The sequence below is a fragment of the Eucalyptus grandis genome, chromosome 11, assembly GCF_016545825.1.
Source record: "Eucalyptus grandis isolate ANBG69807.140 chromosome 11, ASM1654582v1, whole genome shotgun sequence".
NCBI classification, from domain to species: Eukaryota; Viridiplantae; Streptophyta; class Magnoliopsida; order Myrtales; family Myrtaceae; genus Eucalyptus; species Eucalyptus grandis.
This window is the reverse complement of record NC_052622.1, coordinates 26336070-26355810: the sequence shown is the minus strand read 5'-3', so window position 1 is coordinate 26355810 and position 19741 is coordinate 26336070. Positions and strand designations below refer to the sequence as shown.

At 42.8% G+C, this 19741-nt stretch overlaps 1 pseudogene; it reads left to right on the top strand.

Annotated features, from left to right (window-relative positions):
* The first annotated feature begins 1965 nt into the window (after nt 1–1965).
* LOC120289850 lies at nt 1966–4448 on the top strand (annotated as a pseudogene).
* Nucleotides 4449–19741: the final 15293 nt, after the last annotated feature.

Here is a 19741-nt window from a genome sequence, read left to right as displayed (position 1 = left end):
ATTCCAAAAATAGAAATTTTTTGTAATTACTAAACGTCTTATTTTATTCAGAAGTTGTTCCTGGGAATAAAAATAGAAAAAAAAAACTATTTCTAAAAAGAAATTGTTTCCCAGAATTGAAGCGTTACCAAACAAACCCTTAGGGCGCGTTTGGTAATCATTCTGTTTATGAGAACAATTTTTTAGCAAAAAAACGCGTTTGGTAATTGCACAAAATTTCTATTCCTAGAATAGAAAAAGAATAGAAATACGTTTAGGGCTGTTTGCGCAACGTGCAAACGAGTCTTGATTCGATTTTTTGTTCCGAGAATCGGTTTGGGACGAGAATCGCGTTTGGTAAATTTTTGTTCCGGGAACGATTTTGGACAAGATTTGAGAATCAAAAAAATTTGATTCTACGTCCGAGAATCGAAAAAGAATCAAAACATAAAACCCTTGGTTGCCATCCGCCATCGCCCGCCGCCGTTCGCCACCGCCCGCCGCCGCCCGCCGGTCGCCGGTTCGCCGCCGGTCGCTGGTCCGGCGAGGTCGCGGAGGCTCGTCGAGGCCGGGCGAGGTCCGGCGAGCTCGCCGGTGGCCGAGCCGGCCTCGCCCGGCCCGGCGAGCCGGCCCGGCCACCGGCGGGGTTGGGCGAGCCTCGCCGGCGGCTGGGCGAGGCTCGGCCTCGCCAATCGGGCGAGGTCGAGCCTCGCAAGTGGCCAGCGAGCCTCACCGGCAGCCTCGCCCGATTCGGCGAGGCCGAGCCTCGCCTTGCCACCGGCGAGGCTGCCGGCGAGGCTCGCCTAGCCCGCCGGTGGCCAGGCCGGCCTCGCCGGTGGCTGGGCTTGCCTCGGCGAGCTCGGCGGACCTCGCCCGGCCCGACGAGCCTCCGGCGACCTCGCCGGACCGGCGACCGACGGCGAACCGGCGACCGGCGGGCAGCGGCGGGCGGTGGTGGGCGGTGGCGGACGACGGCGGGCAATGGCGGATGGCAACCAAGGGTTTTATGTTTTGATTCTTTTTCTGATTCTCGGACGTAGAATCAAATTTTTTTATTCTCAAATCTTGTCCAAAATCGTTCTGGGAACAAAAAATTTACCAAACACGATTCTCCTCCCAAACGCGATGCAGGAACAAAAATCAGAATCTGGCACTATTTGGCACGTTGCCAAACATGCCCTAAACGTATTTCTATTCCTTTTCTATTCTAGGAATAGAAATTTTGTGCAATTACCAAACGCGTTTTTTTGCTAAAAATTGTTCCCCAAAACAGAATGATTACCAAACGCGCCCTAAGGGTTTGTTTGGTAACGCTTCAATTCTGGGAAACAATTTCTTTTTAGAAATAGTTTTTTTTATTTTATTCCCAGAACAACTTCTGAATAAAATAAGACGTTTAGTAATTACAAAAATTTCTATTTTGGAATAGAAAAGAATAGTGATGCCTTTGGTACCATCCACAAATTTTTGTATTTTTCGTTTTCCTTCTTACTCACGGACGGCCAACCGCCGACCGCTGCCTGCTACCACCCGACCGCCGCTTATCGCCTGTCACCGCCACCTGTTGCTGCCCAACCACCGCCCACAGCCCACTGGCTACCACCGCCGACCGCCGGCCGTTTAGACAGAACTTCGTGTTCCTCACGGACCATATGGTAGACCAGTCTTTTCATCCTTCCACCATGGGTTGGTCCTCCCTCAAATATTCCGACGGATCCCTTGTCTTACAAGTAGTACTGTCACATGTTTGTTTTATTATGGGAAGAAAATTACCGGGCTTTCGATTCCATCACCCACCTTCCAATCTCTCTCCCGACATAAAGTCGTCATCTGTTTCGGAGGCCACGACTTCTTGCAACGTCCATAGCAGTCAGATTGCGAACTACTCAGTAGCATCCGTCCAATTTGTTTATTCAGAGTCATCGCGACCGCAAATGCAATATGAAATCGAAGTTCTCTCTCTCACCTTGAAGTCCTTTTTGCTTCATGAACAGGGCTCTATTGGATTCGTCCTTGAAGTCCTGCCTCATGAACAGGGCTCTATTGGATTCGTCCTTGAAGTCCTCTTTGCCTCATGAAGAGGGCTCTATCGGATTCGTCCTTAAGTCCAAGACATTCATCAATCGTAGGACTCATGTGGAGCAGAAATTTTGAAATCTGCACCATTCGTTTGACGTTGTTAGATAAAGATTCTTCTGGATTTTTATAGCCCTTGTAGCTGCATCCTTCTTCAGCTAATTGCTAAGCAGACTTTGAGTTTGAGCCATGTTCTTCAAGATTCTGGCCGTGCTCTCTGCTACCAGTTTTGGCTTACGCTCAAGAGACCAATTTTGTTTACAACGGTTTCCGATCGGCCAATCTGAGCCTCGATGGGATCGCCGCAGTCACCTCCAATGGCCTCCTGAAGCTGACCGACGACACCAAACAGCACAAGGGCCACGCCTTCCATCCCGACCCTGTCCAGTTCAAGAACTCACCAAACGGCTCCGTCTATTCCTTCTCCACCGCTTTCGTCTTCGCAATTCAACCTCAGTATGCCACTCTGAGCGGCCATGGGATCGTCTTCGTGATTGCGCCCCAGAGAGGCTTCCCTGGGTCCCTGGCTAGCGCATACCTTGGCATGTTCAACGAAACTGACAACGGCAACTCCACCAATCATGTGATTGGGGTGGAACTCGACACGATCCAGAACACAGAGTTTAAAGACATCAACGATAATCATGTTGGAATCGACTTGAATGGGTTGACATCAGCATACTCAACTCAGGCGGGGTATTATGCAGATGGTGGTGAGTTCAAGAACTTGACTCTAATCAGTGGTAAAGAAATGCAAGTTTGGGTGGACTACGATGGAACTGTAAGGCGGATCGATGTCACATTGGCTCCAATCAATGTGCAAAAACCGCAGACTCCCCTTTTGTCTCGTAGGCAGGATCTCTCGTCAATCATCAACCAGAGCATGTATGTCGGCTTCTCATCATCGACCGGTTCGCTCCTAACTTCTCACTATGTTCTAGGTTGGAGCTTCAGGGTAAATGGAGAGGCTCAGGCACTTGCCCTGTCCCAACTCCCTAAGCTTCCTCGGATCGGTAAGAAGGAGATGTCGAAAGTACTGACTATAGGGCTCCCGCTGATGGTTCTTTTCGTTGTATCGATGATGATCTTGAGCGTGGTTTACGTGATAAGAAGGAAAAGGAGATTCGCTGAGGTCCTCGAAGAGTGGGAGAGGGACTACGGCCCGCACCGGTTCAAGTTCAAAGACCTTTATATTGCGACAAAAGGATTCCGGGAGCAAGAGCTACTAGGGACAGGAGGGTTTGGTCGGGTCTATAGAGGAATCTTACCCGCATCGAAGATAGAGATTGCGGTGAAGAGGGTCTCACACGAGTCGAGACAAGGCATGAGAGAGTTCATAGCGGAGATCGTCAGCATTGGCCGGCTCCGTCACCGCAACATAGTTTCGCTCCTCGGTTACTGCCGTCGGAAAGGGAGTTGCTCTTGGTTTACGACTACATGCCCAATGGGAGCCTCGACAAATACCTCCATAACCAACCAAAGGTGACCCTCAATTGGAGGCAAAGATTCAGGGTGATCAAAGGAGTGGCATCTGGGCTGCTTTATCTGCACGAAGGGTGGGAGCAAGTGGTGATCCACAGGGATATAAAGGCGAGTAACATCTTGCTAGATGCTGAATTAAATGGAAGACTTGGAGATTTCGGGCTTGCGAGACTATACGACCATGGAACCGACCCTCAAACGACTCACGTGGTAGGAACGCTCGGTTATCTCGCCCCTGAGCACACGCTAAGAGGCAAGGCCACTAGGAACACCGATGTGTATGCGTTTGGAGCGTTTTTGCTCGAGGTAGCCTGCGGGAGAAGGCCGATAGAGCTTCGGGACCCGGAGGACGTGATATTAGTGGAGTGGGTATTTTCTTGCTGGGACAGAGGTGCTATTCTCGAGGCTAGAGATCCGAGGTTGGGGGAGGAATTTGTGGAAGAAGAGATGGAGTTGGTGCTGAAACTCGGGTTGATCTGTTCCCACTTTGACCCGTTGATGAGGCCGAGCATGCGTCAAATTTTGCAGTACTTGGAGGGTGATCTTCCGATGCCGGAACTGTTGTCCATGGGCCTTTCCTCAGGCGGGTTAATGTTCGCTCATCGCGAAGGTTTTGATGATTTGGCCAAGGCATTTACGCAATCGTCTTCTGTCGCAGAATCCCATCTCACGGGTGGACGATGAGCCTCATGGTTTGGTTTCTAATTTAGTTCCATCCCCTGTACTTGGGGAAACATCCGTATGTCCAGTAGCATCTTTCTTCTCTTGTAGAAATAGATTAGATGTAAGATAAGATCATGTTCAGATCTAGAATTCGTAGGCTCCATGGGTCATTCTGGCCCTAGTTCGTGTAAGTATCAATAAAATACAATTGGAAAGATCTTTGAGTGAAGTTTCACTCTTTAGTTGAAGGTTTTGGCTAAATTTGGCCACAAATTTGTGAAAATTTGTCGACACAACACCAACTCGGACTCGCAGCGAAATAACGCGTGAACACTTCGTCGACGCAAGTCCCCACTTCGCATTCCACCCCTGTATATAACCCTAGCCGAGTCCATACTCATCCCTCAATTTTTCTCCATCCACATCTCCTTCTCCATATTCATCTCCTCTCGGTTAGCGTCTCCATCGTTTCTTCTGCAACATCCCCCATGGCGGAGAAGCAAGCCCACCTCAATGGCGCTGTTAAAGCTCATAAAAACAACAATCAAAACAGAAAATTTTTTGTTGTTTTCTAGAGAGAAAGAAGATAAAAAAATAGAGCATAGCACTTCATACGTCTTGTGCTTAAAGAAAAAAACTGTCGAGTACAACCACTAAATACAAAGCAGAAACTGCTCACGTACGTGCAACACATAACTGCACACAAACATGCTATTAACTTCCTAGAAAATAGCAAAAACACTAAATGCATAACTAAATGAACTTGATTGTTTTTAATAAAAAAACAGAGTAAAACAGAGGAAAACATGACAAAAAACAGCAGCTGAACAATTCCAACAAACTCCTCCTTGGATCAGTTGCTACCTGCATTCCTATTTTCTTTCTTAACAGCTCAAATCTTCCAGCCTGGAAGTGGTTTTGTGAACATATCTGCAAGCTGATCTTCAGATCTGCAATAGATCAACTTAATTTCGCCACTTTGTTGCACCTCACGAAGAAAGAAAAATTTGACTTTGAAATGCTTGGTTTTATCATGGAAAACTGGATTCGAGATATTGCTAAAGCAGCTTTGATTATCCACATTAACTTCAATGCAGTCACTAGAATTCAACCACAGATCCTTCATTATCTTCTTCAACCACAGATCCTTCATTATCCTCGTCAAAGCCGGGGCGAGGTCCGGCGAGCTCACCGGAGGCAAGCCCAGCCACCAGCGAGGCTGGGCCTCGCCAGATCCGGGCGAGGCCGAGCCTCGCCGGTGGCGAGCTGGCCTCGCCCTCGCCCAGCCCCCGGCGCGACCGGCCTGGCCACCGGCGCGGGCTGGGCGAGCCTCGCTCAGCTGCCGGCGAGGCTCGGCCGACGAAGGCCAACCTCGCCGAGGGTCGGCGATGCTCCGATGAGCGTCGGCGGCCCTCGTCTGCCGGTCCGGTCCGGCGACCGGCCAAATGAAGAAGAAGAAGAATAGAAAAAAAGGAAAAAAAAAAAAGAAAAAAAGAAAAAGAGGAAAAAAAGTAAAAAAAGTAAAGAAATTATTTAAAATTTATTTAAAAATCAAAATAAATTAATTTGGAACAGAATCAATTAATACGGTACCAAACACAATTCTATTCGAGAATCAAAAATTTTAAACGAGTTACCAAACGCGCTTTTTTACTCGGAGAATCGTTCAAGAACGAGAATAAAAAATAATCATTTCTAGTCGAATCAGCTCCCGGAACAGAATCGTTGCTAAACGCGCCCTTAGTAACTATACAAAATTTTTATTCCAAATTTTTCTCAAGTGTTTTTTTTTTTTTTATGAAGTGTAAACTTGGTATTGAATTCTCATTCTCATGGAATACTCACAAATTTAATTTTGTTCATGGTGAGTGAAGAAAAATTCTGAACATGGTCATATGTACATACGTGGAAGAAAACTTTATAAGTAAAGTTCATACAATAAAAGCTAGCAAAAAGAATAGTATCTTATAGATCTCTACATGGACCCTTTCATACATGACATCACAAGAATGAAGTAATATAGTTCATTGTTCAACTTCATCACATTGACTTTGATAAGTGATTACTTAAAAACAATATTACAAAAGTCCGAAACACAAATGTTGACACCTAAATTTTGACTAATCATTTAGTAATTAATTGCATAAAAATTTAGGGATTAATAATCTTTAACTCCTAAGAAAAAATAGTAAAATTGCATTTCATGTAGTCGCATTTGCATCTATACTAAAAGGCAACAAGACACAGTGGCTCGTGGTCGATAATATTCACAAAAGGACGGTCTCTCTCTCCACTGATATGAACACTTATTAGAGAGAGTCAAAAAAAGAGGAAGGAAGTTCTTGCACATCCGTTGTCTCTCCCTCATTAATGCATGCGCATGCACGCACAAATTCGGTGGACGTGCGGATTCTAGAGGAAGCAAAATGAGCCCATGATATATTATATAATATGCTCTCTCTCAAGTGTGGGTTGTCAGGAGAAGCAACGAGAAATTTGATGAAGGAGGAAGCAAAAAACAAACGAGAAAAGTCAAAAGTTGTGGCAATCCTATAGAAGGGAGGGACAAGTAGCTGTATAAGAAGCCCCAAGCATGAAGAAGAAAGAAGAATCCATGAACGTGCATTTTCTCTCCCCTCATTAATGCACGCATGGAATGGGGGACGTGAAAATTCTACAGACGCCTGCAAAAAGATGGGCTGACATTTTTATAATACTTTTCTTCCTAGAGAGCATATCGGTGGCCACCATATTTGAAAAAAAAAAGAACCAAATTTGAACAAGCAAGGAAAAGTTGCGGTGCCTCCTGTTCACCTGTTCACGCTCAAGTCGGATGTTGCCTATAAATAAGCAAGGATCCTCGGCTTAGAGGGGGGAGAACGAAAAATTCACTGGAGAGGTTTGTGAGAGCTATTAAAAAAGAGAGAGCCCGTAGAGAGACACACGAGCGGAGAAAAAGGAAGAGATTAAAAAGGGAGAGATGCTCGTCAGAGAGAACCAAGAAAAAATGAAGTCAAGTGGGAAGTGAAAAGAGAGAGGAGGAGATTAAAATCAAAAGATAGAGAGTCTGTCAGAAAAAGAAAAAAGAAAGAAGTCAGGCATAGAAGCTGAACCGAAACAAAAAGGTACACCGAAAGTACAGAGAGACGGAGAAGGGACGTGCGGCTACAGAGAGGAAAAAAGGAAAAGTGCCCATTGTTCTTCTTCTTCGCTGGACTTTCCGCTGCCCGCGTCCGTGCCCGCGCCACCGCGCTCGCACCGCCGCTCCACCAACTCCACCTCCGCCGCGCGCCTCCGCCTATTGTGCGCACCGACCCACGACGACCCGACGCTGCTCCTTCTCCACCTGCGGCTGCTGCCTTGCCGTTCCATCGCGCCTCTGCACCCACCGCTCGAAGCCACGAGTGACGCCCGCAAGCTGTAGCACCCATCACTAAGTCCCGCTCGTCGCTGCGCCCGATGTCGTACCGCTGAGTCCTGTCCGTCGCTGTTGCACTAAGCCGACTGTGAAGAAACGAAGAACAGAGAAAACAAAGAACAGAGAATAGAGAACGAAGAACAAAGAACAGAGAACACAAGATGAAGAGGAAGGATTTCTTTTCTTCTTGAATCAACGAGAACCAAACTCATACATTCAACTGAGAGCTTCGCTTTTTCTCCACACCTTCTATCTATTCTCTCCTCTGTAGTTTTATATACAAGGAAGATGTAAAGAAACAAATCAACCGACTCAACACCGGTTTAACAACTTCGGTTTTACATAAAACAGACTAACCGCTCTAATGAATTATGACACGTGTATTTACTTTTGTTTTAAGTCTTCCAGCTTTGCAAACACGTGTGATGAGCAAACTCTCTCTTCAAGTCAGTCTTGAATTATCTTCAAATGTTTCTTCGTTTCACATGCATTGCCACAGATACAGTCTTCTTCAAGTCAGCTTCTTTAACATCCCCCCGCAAATTGGGAGGGGGTAAATATCCCAAGCCCAATTTGGTTCGAAGACTAAAATGTAGGTAGCGAGGTAAAGATTTTGTAAAAATATCTGCAAGTTGACGAGCACTGGGAATATAAGAGACAATCAAGGATCCAGAAGCAACCTTTTCACGGACAAAATGAAAATCTACTTCAATATGCTTTGTGCGAGCATGTAGAACAGGGTTAAGTGAGAGAGCAATAGCTGACTTGTTGTCACAGAAGAGAGATGTTGGAGCAGATAAGCCAATGCCGATGTCTCGAAGGACAAAACTAACCCATGTAAGATCAGCTGTTGCTGAGGCTAAGGCGCGATATTCAGCTTCTGTCGATGAACGAGAGACTGTAGATTGCCGTTTTGCTGACCAAGAAATGAGATTAGAGCCAAGATATGTACAAAAACCAGTAGTAGATCGCCTGGTAGTACTACATCCTGCCCAATCCGCATCAGCAAAACCATACAAATGCATGAAGCTATTGGAATGAATGGTTAGTCCAAGAGTAATAGTGCCTTTCACGTATCGAAGAACTCTTTTGAGCTTGTGAAAATCACCTAATGTAGGCTGCTGCATCTTTTGACAGAGAAGATTAGTGGCATAAGCAATATCTGGACGAGTTATAGTGAGATACTGAAGTCCACCCACAAGACTTCGATACTCAAGGGGATGCTGTAATAGGATATCATCAGTTATGATGGCTGCAGGCCATAATGAAAGAGGAGTAGAAACAGGTCTGCAATCTTTCATATTAGCTCGAGTAAGTAAATCAAGAGCATATTTGGTCGAGAAAGAAATAAATCTTGTGTGGTTTGTTTAACCTCAATTCCCAAAAAATAATGCAGAAGACCAAGATCCTTCATATGAAATTGAAGGCTTAGTAGATGAATTAAGTTGGAAAGTAAGTGAGGTGAACTTCCAGTGAGCACAATATCATCTACATAGAGCAATAACAGTATGGTGTCTGAGCCATGGTGAAAAACAAATAATGAAGGATCCGTGGTGCTACAAGAAAACCCATTTTCAAGAAGAAAGATACTGAATTTATCAAACCATGCTCGAGGTGCTTGACGAAGACCATACAAGGATTTCTTAAGCAGACATACATGATGAGGCTTCTGAGGGTGAATAAAACCTGGTGGCTGCTGCATATACACTGTTTCATTTAAAGTGCCATGCAGGAAGGCATTCTTAACATCAAGCTGATGGATTGGCCAATGCTTTGTCACGCCACGTAAAAGAATAATTCGAATAGTAGCATGTTTAATGACAGGGCTGAAGGTCTCTGTAAAATCAATACCTTCTTCTTGATGAAACCCCTTAGCTACTAATCTTGCTTTAAGTCTATCAAGCTTACCATCTGCAGTAAGTTTAGTCTTAAACACCCACTTGCACCCGATAACATTCATGTGATCAGTTTGAGGTACTAATTCCCATGTCTGGTTTGTGTATAAGGCATCCATTTCATCTTGCATTGCTTGATACCATCCTCTGTCTGCCAGTGCAGATTTGACTGTTTTTGGTTCGAGAGGAACTTTATACTCGGCCAAGCATGCATATTTAGGATTAGGTTTGACTATTCCAGATTTTAATCTGGTTTGCATAGGATGAATAGACATAATACCTTGTGTATTGTCTGAAGAACTGCTTTGTGGTTGATCAGTATTAACCTCTGTCAATGTTGGCATAGAACACACTTGTTCCTCAGTATGCACTTGTAGTAATTCAGTAGAGTGTATATTTTCTGAAGAACTACTTTGTACTTGATCAGTATAGCAGAGAAATCCGGAGCTCTTAGGAAAGCTCGATACCATGTGAAGAAACGAAGAACGAGAAAACAAAGAACGAGAAGAAGAGAACGAAGAACAAAGAACAGAGAACACAAGATGAAGAGGAAGGATTTCTTTTCTTCTTGAATCAACGAGAACCAAACTCATACATTCAAGCGAGAGCTTCGCTTTTCTCCACACCTTCTATCTATTCTCTCCTCTGTAGTTTTATATACAAGGAAGATGTGAAGAAACAAATCAACCGACTCAACACCGGTTTAACAACTTCGGTTTTACATAAAACAGACTAACCGCTCTAATGAATTATGACACGTGTATTTACTTTTGTTTTAAGTCTTCCAGCTCGCAAACACGTGTGATGAGCGGACTCTCTCTTCAAGTCGGTCTTGAATTATCTTCAAATGTTTCTTCGTTTCACATGCATTGGCACGAATACTGTCTTCTTCAAGTCGGTTTCTTTAACACCGACAACCCACGCCTCGCTCGCCTGTAGCCTCGCCCTGCCCATCGCCGCGCCTGTCGCTGCACCTCTGCCCGGCGTCAACATCTCCTTCCAGCGAGCTCCGAGCGCGCCACCGTCTTCGCCCGAACACCAGCAACATCGTCCCGGACACCTGCACTCGCAACCGCGCCTTTGCACGCTCGCGACTCAGTCACGACGCCGCTCCTGCTTATCCCTCATCCCGTCCGTCGTGGAAGCCGCCGCTGCCCGACGCCATTGCTCTCCACCGCCGCTCGTCCCTCGCCACACCGGTGCTGCACCACACAGTAGCTGTCCGAAGCTCCGCTGCCGTGATCGTCCCCCGCGTCCATCATCGTCGCTACACCACCGGAGTCGCTCCTCGCCGCGACACAGCTACTGCTTGCTGCTACTGACCTGCAGCACCCGCGACTCCGGCTGCTCACTCGACACCCCGCTGCCCGAGCCGCTCTATTCTACTCCGCCCCTCGCTCGCCATCTTCCGTTGCTTCGTTGTTCCCATCACCTTCGTCGGTGATTCGATCCTGCCCGACCCAGCGCCCGACACCGCTCGTTGCTCCGCCAGTCACCGCGCCACTCCGCCTCTCCCTGCTCCGCCCGAGCCGAGTAGACGCGGAGTCGCCCCGCCCGAGCCGCTCTATCCTCGCTGCAGCGCCCTCCGTCTCCCTCGCCACGACCCAAGACCGACGACCACCGTGCGCGCCTTTCTCCGAGCACCACCGCACCGCACGCGACTCCTGCTGTGGTCTTGCCGGAGCTCCTCGCCGGCGTCTCCCCCCTGCCAGAGCTCCGACCAGTGTCGCCCCTCTCAATTGATTGAGCAGCCAAGCCGTGCGTGGGAGCAAAAAAAAAAAAAAAAAAAAAAAAAAAAAAAAGGAAAAGCAAATCAGGTAGTTTTTTATCTATTTTATTTTGCTTTTTTTATTTACCTTTTTTAGTAGAATCATTCCTTAGTATAAGATTAAGAATGTTTGACATGAAATAGCCTGTGAAATTTGTGATTGACAGTCCGATTTTCGTGCCCGAAATCCGACTCGCAATTGTTTGAAAAATCGCCAATCCGATCTCACGTCCAAGATTCGATTTACGATTTATTTAAAATTGGTCAACCCAATCTCATGCGTGAGATATGGTTCGTCAATTTGGATATCAATCTTGCTTTGATTATTGTCGTGACGTTTAAGTTAATTTCGCTTTCATAAAATAAAAAATAAAAAAAAATGTAGGTTAGAATTAGGTTTATTTCCTGTTTTAGGGTTTACATATTTAGAATAGGAATTTTATTGCGAATTTTAAAAAAATAAGAAAATCAAATCAATCAATTTAGGTTGCTAGTTTTTTTAACTTAGGTTTCATGTTTAATTACTTGGCAATTTTTAATTTCGAAATTAATACAAAAAAAACATTAAAAAATAGAATTTTGGCACTCTTTGCATGTCATTGCATTTTAAGGTAAAATATCATATAGTTTAATTCTAGATAATAGTTTTTTTTTTAATTTGTTATAAGTTTAGATAAATTTTTAGATAGATTACATTTTAGTTAGGGATTTCTAAGTTAGGATAACATTCTAGTTTAAATTAGGATTTGGCTTAACCTCATTCCTAATACAAATTAGATGATATTTAATTAGATAATTTTCACATTTTTAAATCGAATTTCTTGAAAAATACAAAAAATTGTCTTAGAATAAATTAGTTTTATTTTCTAGGATAAATTGCATTTTTAAGAAAAAAGAAAAAGAAAAAATGTCATGTGCATGTCATGTAGTTTAGGCTATGCTACCATGTCATATCATGTTAAATTAGTAGCATGCATTACATAAAGCATGATTCTCATTAAATAAGTGAAAACCAAAAAAAAAAAAGAAATTGCGTGTTAATTAGAAATCATATCTAGGTCTGTTGATGTGAATTCCGATCTAACAATACAGATATTTTTGTTGTTATGAGGTAAGTCCTGCAATTTATTCATCGCTTTCTTGGGTGTTAAATTGGTGATTTGCGCACCCGCATGATCACCTCACATGTTAGGGAGGTAAATTAAAATAAATTCAAGTTTCCTGCAAAATATTTTTTGAAATAAAAAAGAAAAGGTACCGGAAGGGCGTTAGAGAAATCTAGCGTAATCAAGTCCCCGAACTCATTTAATCTCTGGTTCGTAGGAGTGAAGTAATTCTCCTATTACTTTACTTGGGTTTCCAATCGACCCACCAAAAATAGATTAGTGGTGACTCCATGATAAAAATCATCTGCATATTAAGAACTTAAAACCTAAGTTGCGAATTGGTATGAGCTTGGGAGAGCTCAAGCTAAGTTTACGCTTAGCAATCCATTAGCCGAACCCTTAGGTGGTCCAACCCACTTCAGGGAGGTCACGACAACAAAGTCATGAAATCTCAAGCATATTATGATCCCTTGCCATTTTATTTTATTATTTTATTTTTTTTGGTGACCCAGGGAATCCCGTACACCGTTAGCGGCGGGTAAACCCTAGGGAGGACACGTGGAAACCACAACCACATGCCCCAGGCAAGGCCTCCAGCAACGCCCAGGATTCGAACGCTCGACCTTTTGTGAGAGGAAGAGCACTCGCTCTAGCGACACCACCCTGAGGGGTGGTCCTTGCCATTTTATTTGTAACACTTATCCTAAATATATTTATCCTAGGTGCCTACTCATGTAATGTATCATCTACAACCTCTACAACCTCCACTTCTCTAGGTTTGAATGGATATTTCGAATCTCCATATAGGGAAAAGTTTATGTCCATCCTATTTTTATCACAAATGTAATTATGGAGAGCATAACATGTAATTACAACAAGTGATTGCTTCCGAATTGTAAATGGAGGCATGTCTCAAAATGGTGAAACGATTCTTTAATGCCCCAAATGACCTCTCAATTACATTTCTTAGTGAAGAGTGCTTATGGTTGAACAATTCTCTTGCTATTCTTGGTCGTTTTCCATTCCCTCTATAATTGTTAAGATGATATCGTTCGTCTTTAAATGGAGTTAAAAATCCTGGAAGTGCTGCATAACCAGAATCTACCACGTAGTATTTCCCGATAACATTATATATATATATATATATATATATATATATATATAAATTTGTTGTAATAGTCAACTATAATATAATCATAAAGAAAATTTGTCTTTATAAACAAAGTAAATACCAAGGGGTGGTCAAGGAAGTTGCAGTCGAGGAGTTTCAAGTGCTGCTGAAAGCACTCGATAATCATTGGCAGATCATTCCCATCCAACATACACGAAAGTAAATTTCATATCAAATGAGCAAACACACAGCACATTCTAAGTGATAATCCCTTTTCTGCCTCTAAATAGAATCTCTTTGAGGCACAGGGACGATAGCATTTATATGGGTGCCATTCATAACATTTACACAGCCCTGTCAATTTATTACCAATCTAATATTATATAAGATTATCAACTATATGTATTTGACGGTATAAAATCGATATAAAAATCATACCTTGAAGTAGTGTTTATAACTAGGATCCATAAGAATTTCTTGTGGGACGACATCAAAGGATGGTGGTCTGATTATCTCTTTTGAAAGTTTGAGAATTGCTTTCAATACTATATTGAAATACTTGCTGATCGTTTCTCCCGAACGTTGGAATCTCTCACATAAATCTCTATTTGAGCTATTGTGACTAACCAAAGATAATAAAATCTCAACTTGTTCATCTATTCGAACATATTGACTATCTTTCAACCAACTTCTTACCCTTATTAAATCACATAGGTTCAGAAAAACATGTCTCTCCATCCTAAAGGTTTCATATATTTTATCTGAATGTCCATAAACAATTTCCATTATCCATTCAGGTCCTAATAATTTACTATCCCTAATAGGTTTTTTAGTATGCACAGACATATCCATCGCAACTATGCACAACCACGCTATCAATATGTCAAGATCATCATCATCCAATAATTGTTCAACTAGTTTTATTTGCTGATTAAACACACTATTTGATCCTCCTTCCATAGTACCTATACCATCACACAAATATAAAAACATCAATATAGATTTTGAAAATATATTCAATAACTATCAATAACATAAGTCATAGAGTCTCAATAAAAGATGCCAATACATATAAATACAAGAGTCTCAACACTAATATCTTTAAAAAATAAATATTAATCGATAACATAAGTTATACATCTAATGAAACCCCATGCAATTCATAATATATTTCTAAGCATCTACTAAAGACATTAAAGAAGTCCATTTTTCCTTTCAGGTGGGGATTTGATGAAAGCCTCCCTTCATGTGGCACTAATGCATACTCGTTCCACTAACTTATTGTAAAGATCTTGCTCTAGCTCATGCATACTAACTAAGACATCAATCACAACAGATATGGAAAAAGAGTCTACAGGTGGTGGTGTAACCCCTGAGGTCGTAGAACCACTAACAGATTGACTTGCCCTAGCTTTTAAAAGATCTTGAATGGCTTGCAAGTGTGAGCAATACCGGATTAGTTACTCTTTCTTATCCTCTTAGTATTTGGAGTCCTATCCAATTTGTGCTTTTCATGAACTGAAGTTACAGCATTGTCAGATGTAAAGACTCTCTCATCAATGTAGTGTTCACTGAAGTCATCTGCATTGCCACCATCATTGTCACCACCATTGTCACCACTGTCGCGACCTAAATTTCGAGTGCACCACCTACAATTAGGTAATGGACTGCTAAGTTTTAAACGTAGTTCGGGCCCTCCCAAACTCATACCAATTCGCGACTTAAGTTTCTGTTTTTTAACATGCGAATGAATTTTATCAAGGAGTTGCCACTAATCAGTTTATGGTAAGTCGATTAGACACCTAAGTAAAATAACGGGAGAATTATTTTACTCCTACGAACCAAATAACATGCAAACTAATTGACATGCACCTAATATTTTTGTATTTTTTTATCAAAATTCGAAATTAATAAAGAAAAACCTAATTAAACTATCTAAAATGAAAGGTCATCCAATTTAGTTTAGGGATTAATTTGACTTAAACCCTATCCTACCTTAGAAAATTATTTTCTTTTAAAGAAAAATGAGATTATCAAAATGTGCAAACATTATTTAAAAGTCTATCTATATATATAAAAAAATTAAATCCTACTATATTCCAAAAATTATCTAAAGGTACAATCCTGAAAATGCAATCTTAATTTATTAGACTAATACACTACGATGCAAGATTTGATTTTTATTATTATTATTTTTTAGTGTTTTTTCAAGACGAACAATTATCAGATAAAACCACCCGGGGTAGTGGCGTAGTGGTTGAGCTTCAGTTCCTTTCGGGAGAGGTCTGGAGTTCGAATCCCTGCGTCGTCTGCCTTGTTGGAAAGGAACCCACGATTTGCCCGGGACAGAAAGGGTGGTGGTGACTTTCCTGCTCCTCCAGGGTTTACTCCGCCGCGAAGTGGCGCACGGAGGTTCCCTGGGTACCAAAAAAAAAAAACAATTATCAGATAAAACCACCGCCCGAGGTGGCTCGGTTGATAAGACTCGCTGATCCTTTGCGAGGAGATGAGGAGTTCGAATCCCGCTGGACGCACGGGGTTTTAAGCGCAACGTCGTGGTGGTGGGTTCTCCGCTAGCGTCGCTCCAAGATTTACCCGCCAACTACCGACTGTACGGGGTTCCCGGGTAACAAAAAAAATATATTAGATAAAACCACCCGCCGCGGTAGCTCCACCGGATAAGGCTTCGTTGATCCTTGCCCTCAAGGTGAGGGGTTCGAAACCCAGCGGAGGCGCTTGGTGCCTTAACCGCTTGCATGGGGTGGTGATTCCCTCATGCGGCCCTCAAGGTGAAGGGTTCAAAACCTAGCGGAGGTGCTTGGTGCCTTAACCGCTTACATGGGATGGTGATTCCCTCATGCGGCCCCAGGGTTTGCCCATCGGGCCGCACCATTTGACGGGTTTCCTAGGTCATAAAAAAGAAAACAATTATCAAATAAATATTATATTTAAACGAATCAAGATATTCATCAAATAAATGATTAAAATAATCGAGAAAATAATTTGTTGTCTCACGAATCAAATTAACAACTATTGTAACCCCGAATATCACAACATATAAGAGAGTTTAAAATAATTAAAAATTTGATCCAAAGTCTTACGGACTAAATTAATAATTAGAATGACTTAATAATCAAAACACTATCAAAATGCCCAAAAAATTAATATAATTTAAAAAATGATTCGACGTCTTACGAATCATATTAATAATTACAATAATTTTAGACAAAATCTTACGAGTAATGCCTACAATATTCGAAAATCAACTTCTAATGTTCCAATTTGTATAATAATAACGGAACTTAAAAAAACAATAAACTAAAATAACATAAAATAAATAAAAAATAAAAATAACAAAAACCACCTAGAGGGAGACTTGGAAAGGGGCAAAGAGCGACGGTGGGTGGCATCGGCGAGGGTGGCCGGCGTTGGAGCTCCGACGAGGAGACCGGCGGAGGTATGGTGTCCGGCACGGTCTGCTGCGCGACGGAGCGGGTCGGTTAGGCACGGGGGTGACGCGGGCGCGTCATCGGACGGAGGCTCCGTAGGGTCGTCGAGTTGGAAGGGCGGCGGTCCGGCCGGGCGGAGGCGGAACAGGGGGCGTCGGCGTCGAGGCTTCGGTGTCCAAGACCGCAGTCGCGACAAGGGCTGGGCGAGAGGTTGGTGCTCGGTTGCAGCGTCGGGCACCGGTGGAACAGGGCTGGCTGCGGGAGGAAGCGGCGATGCAGCAGCCGGAGGGCGGCGGAGCGGCAAAGACGAGCTCCCCGTGGCGTCGGGCAGAGGTTCGCTGGCGACGGGCAGAAGAGACGTCGGTACAGGGCTTCGAACGGAGGCTGGCAGACGCGGCGACAGCGGCGGAGGCGCGAGCAACAGGCGAGTCACGGGATCTGTAGGTTGCAGGCGAGGCGGAGGCGCAGGCAGAGGAGGTGCTAGGTCGTGGCTGCAGCAGGCGGAGGCATCGGGATCGGCTCAAGATCGCGGACCAACGGGCAGAGGCGCGCAACGGTAGCGCAGGCGTCGAGTGGGCTAAGGCGCGAAGGCGCGGGGACCAGCGGAGGTGGTCGCGAAGCGGCGGTGGACGGCGAAGAGGGAGCTGCACGAAGGAGAACAACAGTAAACTGTTTTGTTTTTTTTTTTTTCCTCTCTCACCTCACGTCTACCTCTCGTCTTCTCTCTCTCGTCTACCGCACGTCCCCTCTGTCTCTTCTATGCAGTCCTGTTGCTTTTGCTAACTTTTTTTCTTCCAACGAAAGAGATATTTTCTCTTTTATGCTTCAAGTTCTTGATCAATAAACCGAGAAAAACCTCCCTCTTGCACGAATTTCTCTCTTATATGGTGATTCCGAAAACCCCAACTCATGGTAATTTTCAAGCTTCCTTTCTCTATTGCCTTAATTCATGGTATGCAATCGAAGCCTGATTTCGCGATCAACTCGATTTTTCCTCAAATGCTTCGATTCCTTACCTTTTATCAAATTTCTTGCCTTTTTTATTCGCCTGATATCCTTGACCGAAATTTGCTTCCATGTTTACTAAGATTTGAATAGTCATCGAATTCTCAACTTCCATGCATAATCAATCGATTGATTTTCTCTTATTTTTCTTTTTATTTGTGATTTTTATTTTATTTCCCTAGGATTGTCAAAATTATGTGTCAACAACCGCCTACATTGCCATCACCATTGTCATCTTCCTCCGACACCATCAAACCTTCAGCATTTCCTGTGGTGTGATCCCTACTAGCATATGTACCACTAAATACAATACATAACTCGGGATACTGAGGAAATCCATCCTTCTAGAATTTTGCCCAATCGACATTATCTTACAATTTTCACAATAATGACATTTTAGCAACATAATCATACATTTTAAAATTTACATCTACAATGATATCAAAATGACCAAAAAGTTAAAAAGATACCTTGATGTGAGATTCCCATATAATTGGATCATCGACAACAGCTGTTTTATTCACATTATTCCAACAAAATCCGAACTAAGAAATGAGTTTCTTAAAACTACAATAATGATATCAAAATGACAACAACTGTTTTATTTCCGTGCGATTTATCATTTTGGAGATAATAACAACCTTAAAATCAAGTGAAATCAGAGAATGAAAATTATGGTACGATTGATCAAGCTATGGAGCCAAAATGATAAATCGTACGGAAAGAAAGCTTTTGGAACCCATTTGTCCCAGCAGATTTTTAATTGTCGGAGTTTTTTAGGCAAAATATCAAAAATGAATTTTCTATGGAGCAAAATGGAATTTTTTTCTAACAAATCTTCGTTCTCTAATTTCACCTGACTTTAAGGGTGTTGTAATCTCCACAGTTAACCCATTTGTCCCCGTAAAATTTCCAACTGTCGGAGGTTTTTAGGCAAAATATTGAATGAGAATTTTCTATGGAGCATAAAGGATTTTTTTTTTTTTAACAAAACTTCGTTCTCTGATTTCACCTGACTTTAAGGGTGTTGTGATCTCCAAAATGATAAATCGTACGAAAATAAAGCTTTTGGAACTCATTTGTCCCCGCAGATTTCCAAGCGTCGAGGTCTTAATGCAAAATATCGAAAGTGAATTTTCTAGGGAGCAAGAGGGAATTTTTTCGGACAAATCTACGTTCTCGATTTCACATGACTTTAAGGTTGTTGTAATCTCCAAAATGATAAATCATACTGACATAAAGCTTTTGGAACCAATTTGTCCTAGCAAATTTCCAACTATTGGAGTTTTTTAGGCAAAATATCAAAAAGGAATTTTCTATGGAGCAAAAGGGAATTTTTTTCTGACAAATATTTGTTCTTTGATTTCACCTGACTTTAAGGGTGTTGTGATCTCCAAAATGATAAATCGTGGGAAATAAAGCTTTTGGAACCCACTTGTCACGGCAGATTTACAACCGTTGGAGGTTTTTAGGCAAAAATCAAAATAGAATTTTCTATGGAGTAAAAGGGAATTTTTTCGACAAATCTTCGTTCTCCGATTCCACATGACTTTAAGGGTATTTTGATCTCCAAAATGATAAATCGTACATAAATAAAGCTTTTGGAACTCATTTGTCCCTACATATTTCCAACTGTCGGAGGTTTTTAGGAAAAATATAAAAATGAATTTTCTATGGAGCAAAAGGGAATTTTTTTCAAACAAATCTTTCGACAGGTTGGAAATCTACATGGGACGAATGGGTTCCAAAAGCTGACTTTAAGGGTGTTGTGATCTCCGAAATGATAAAT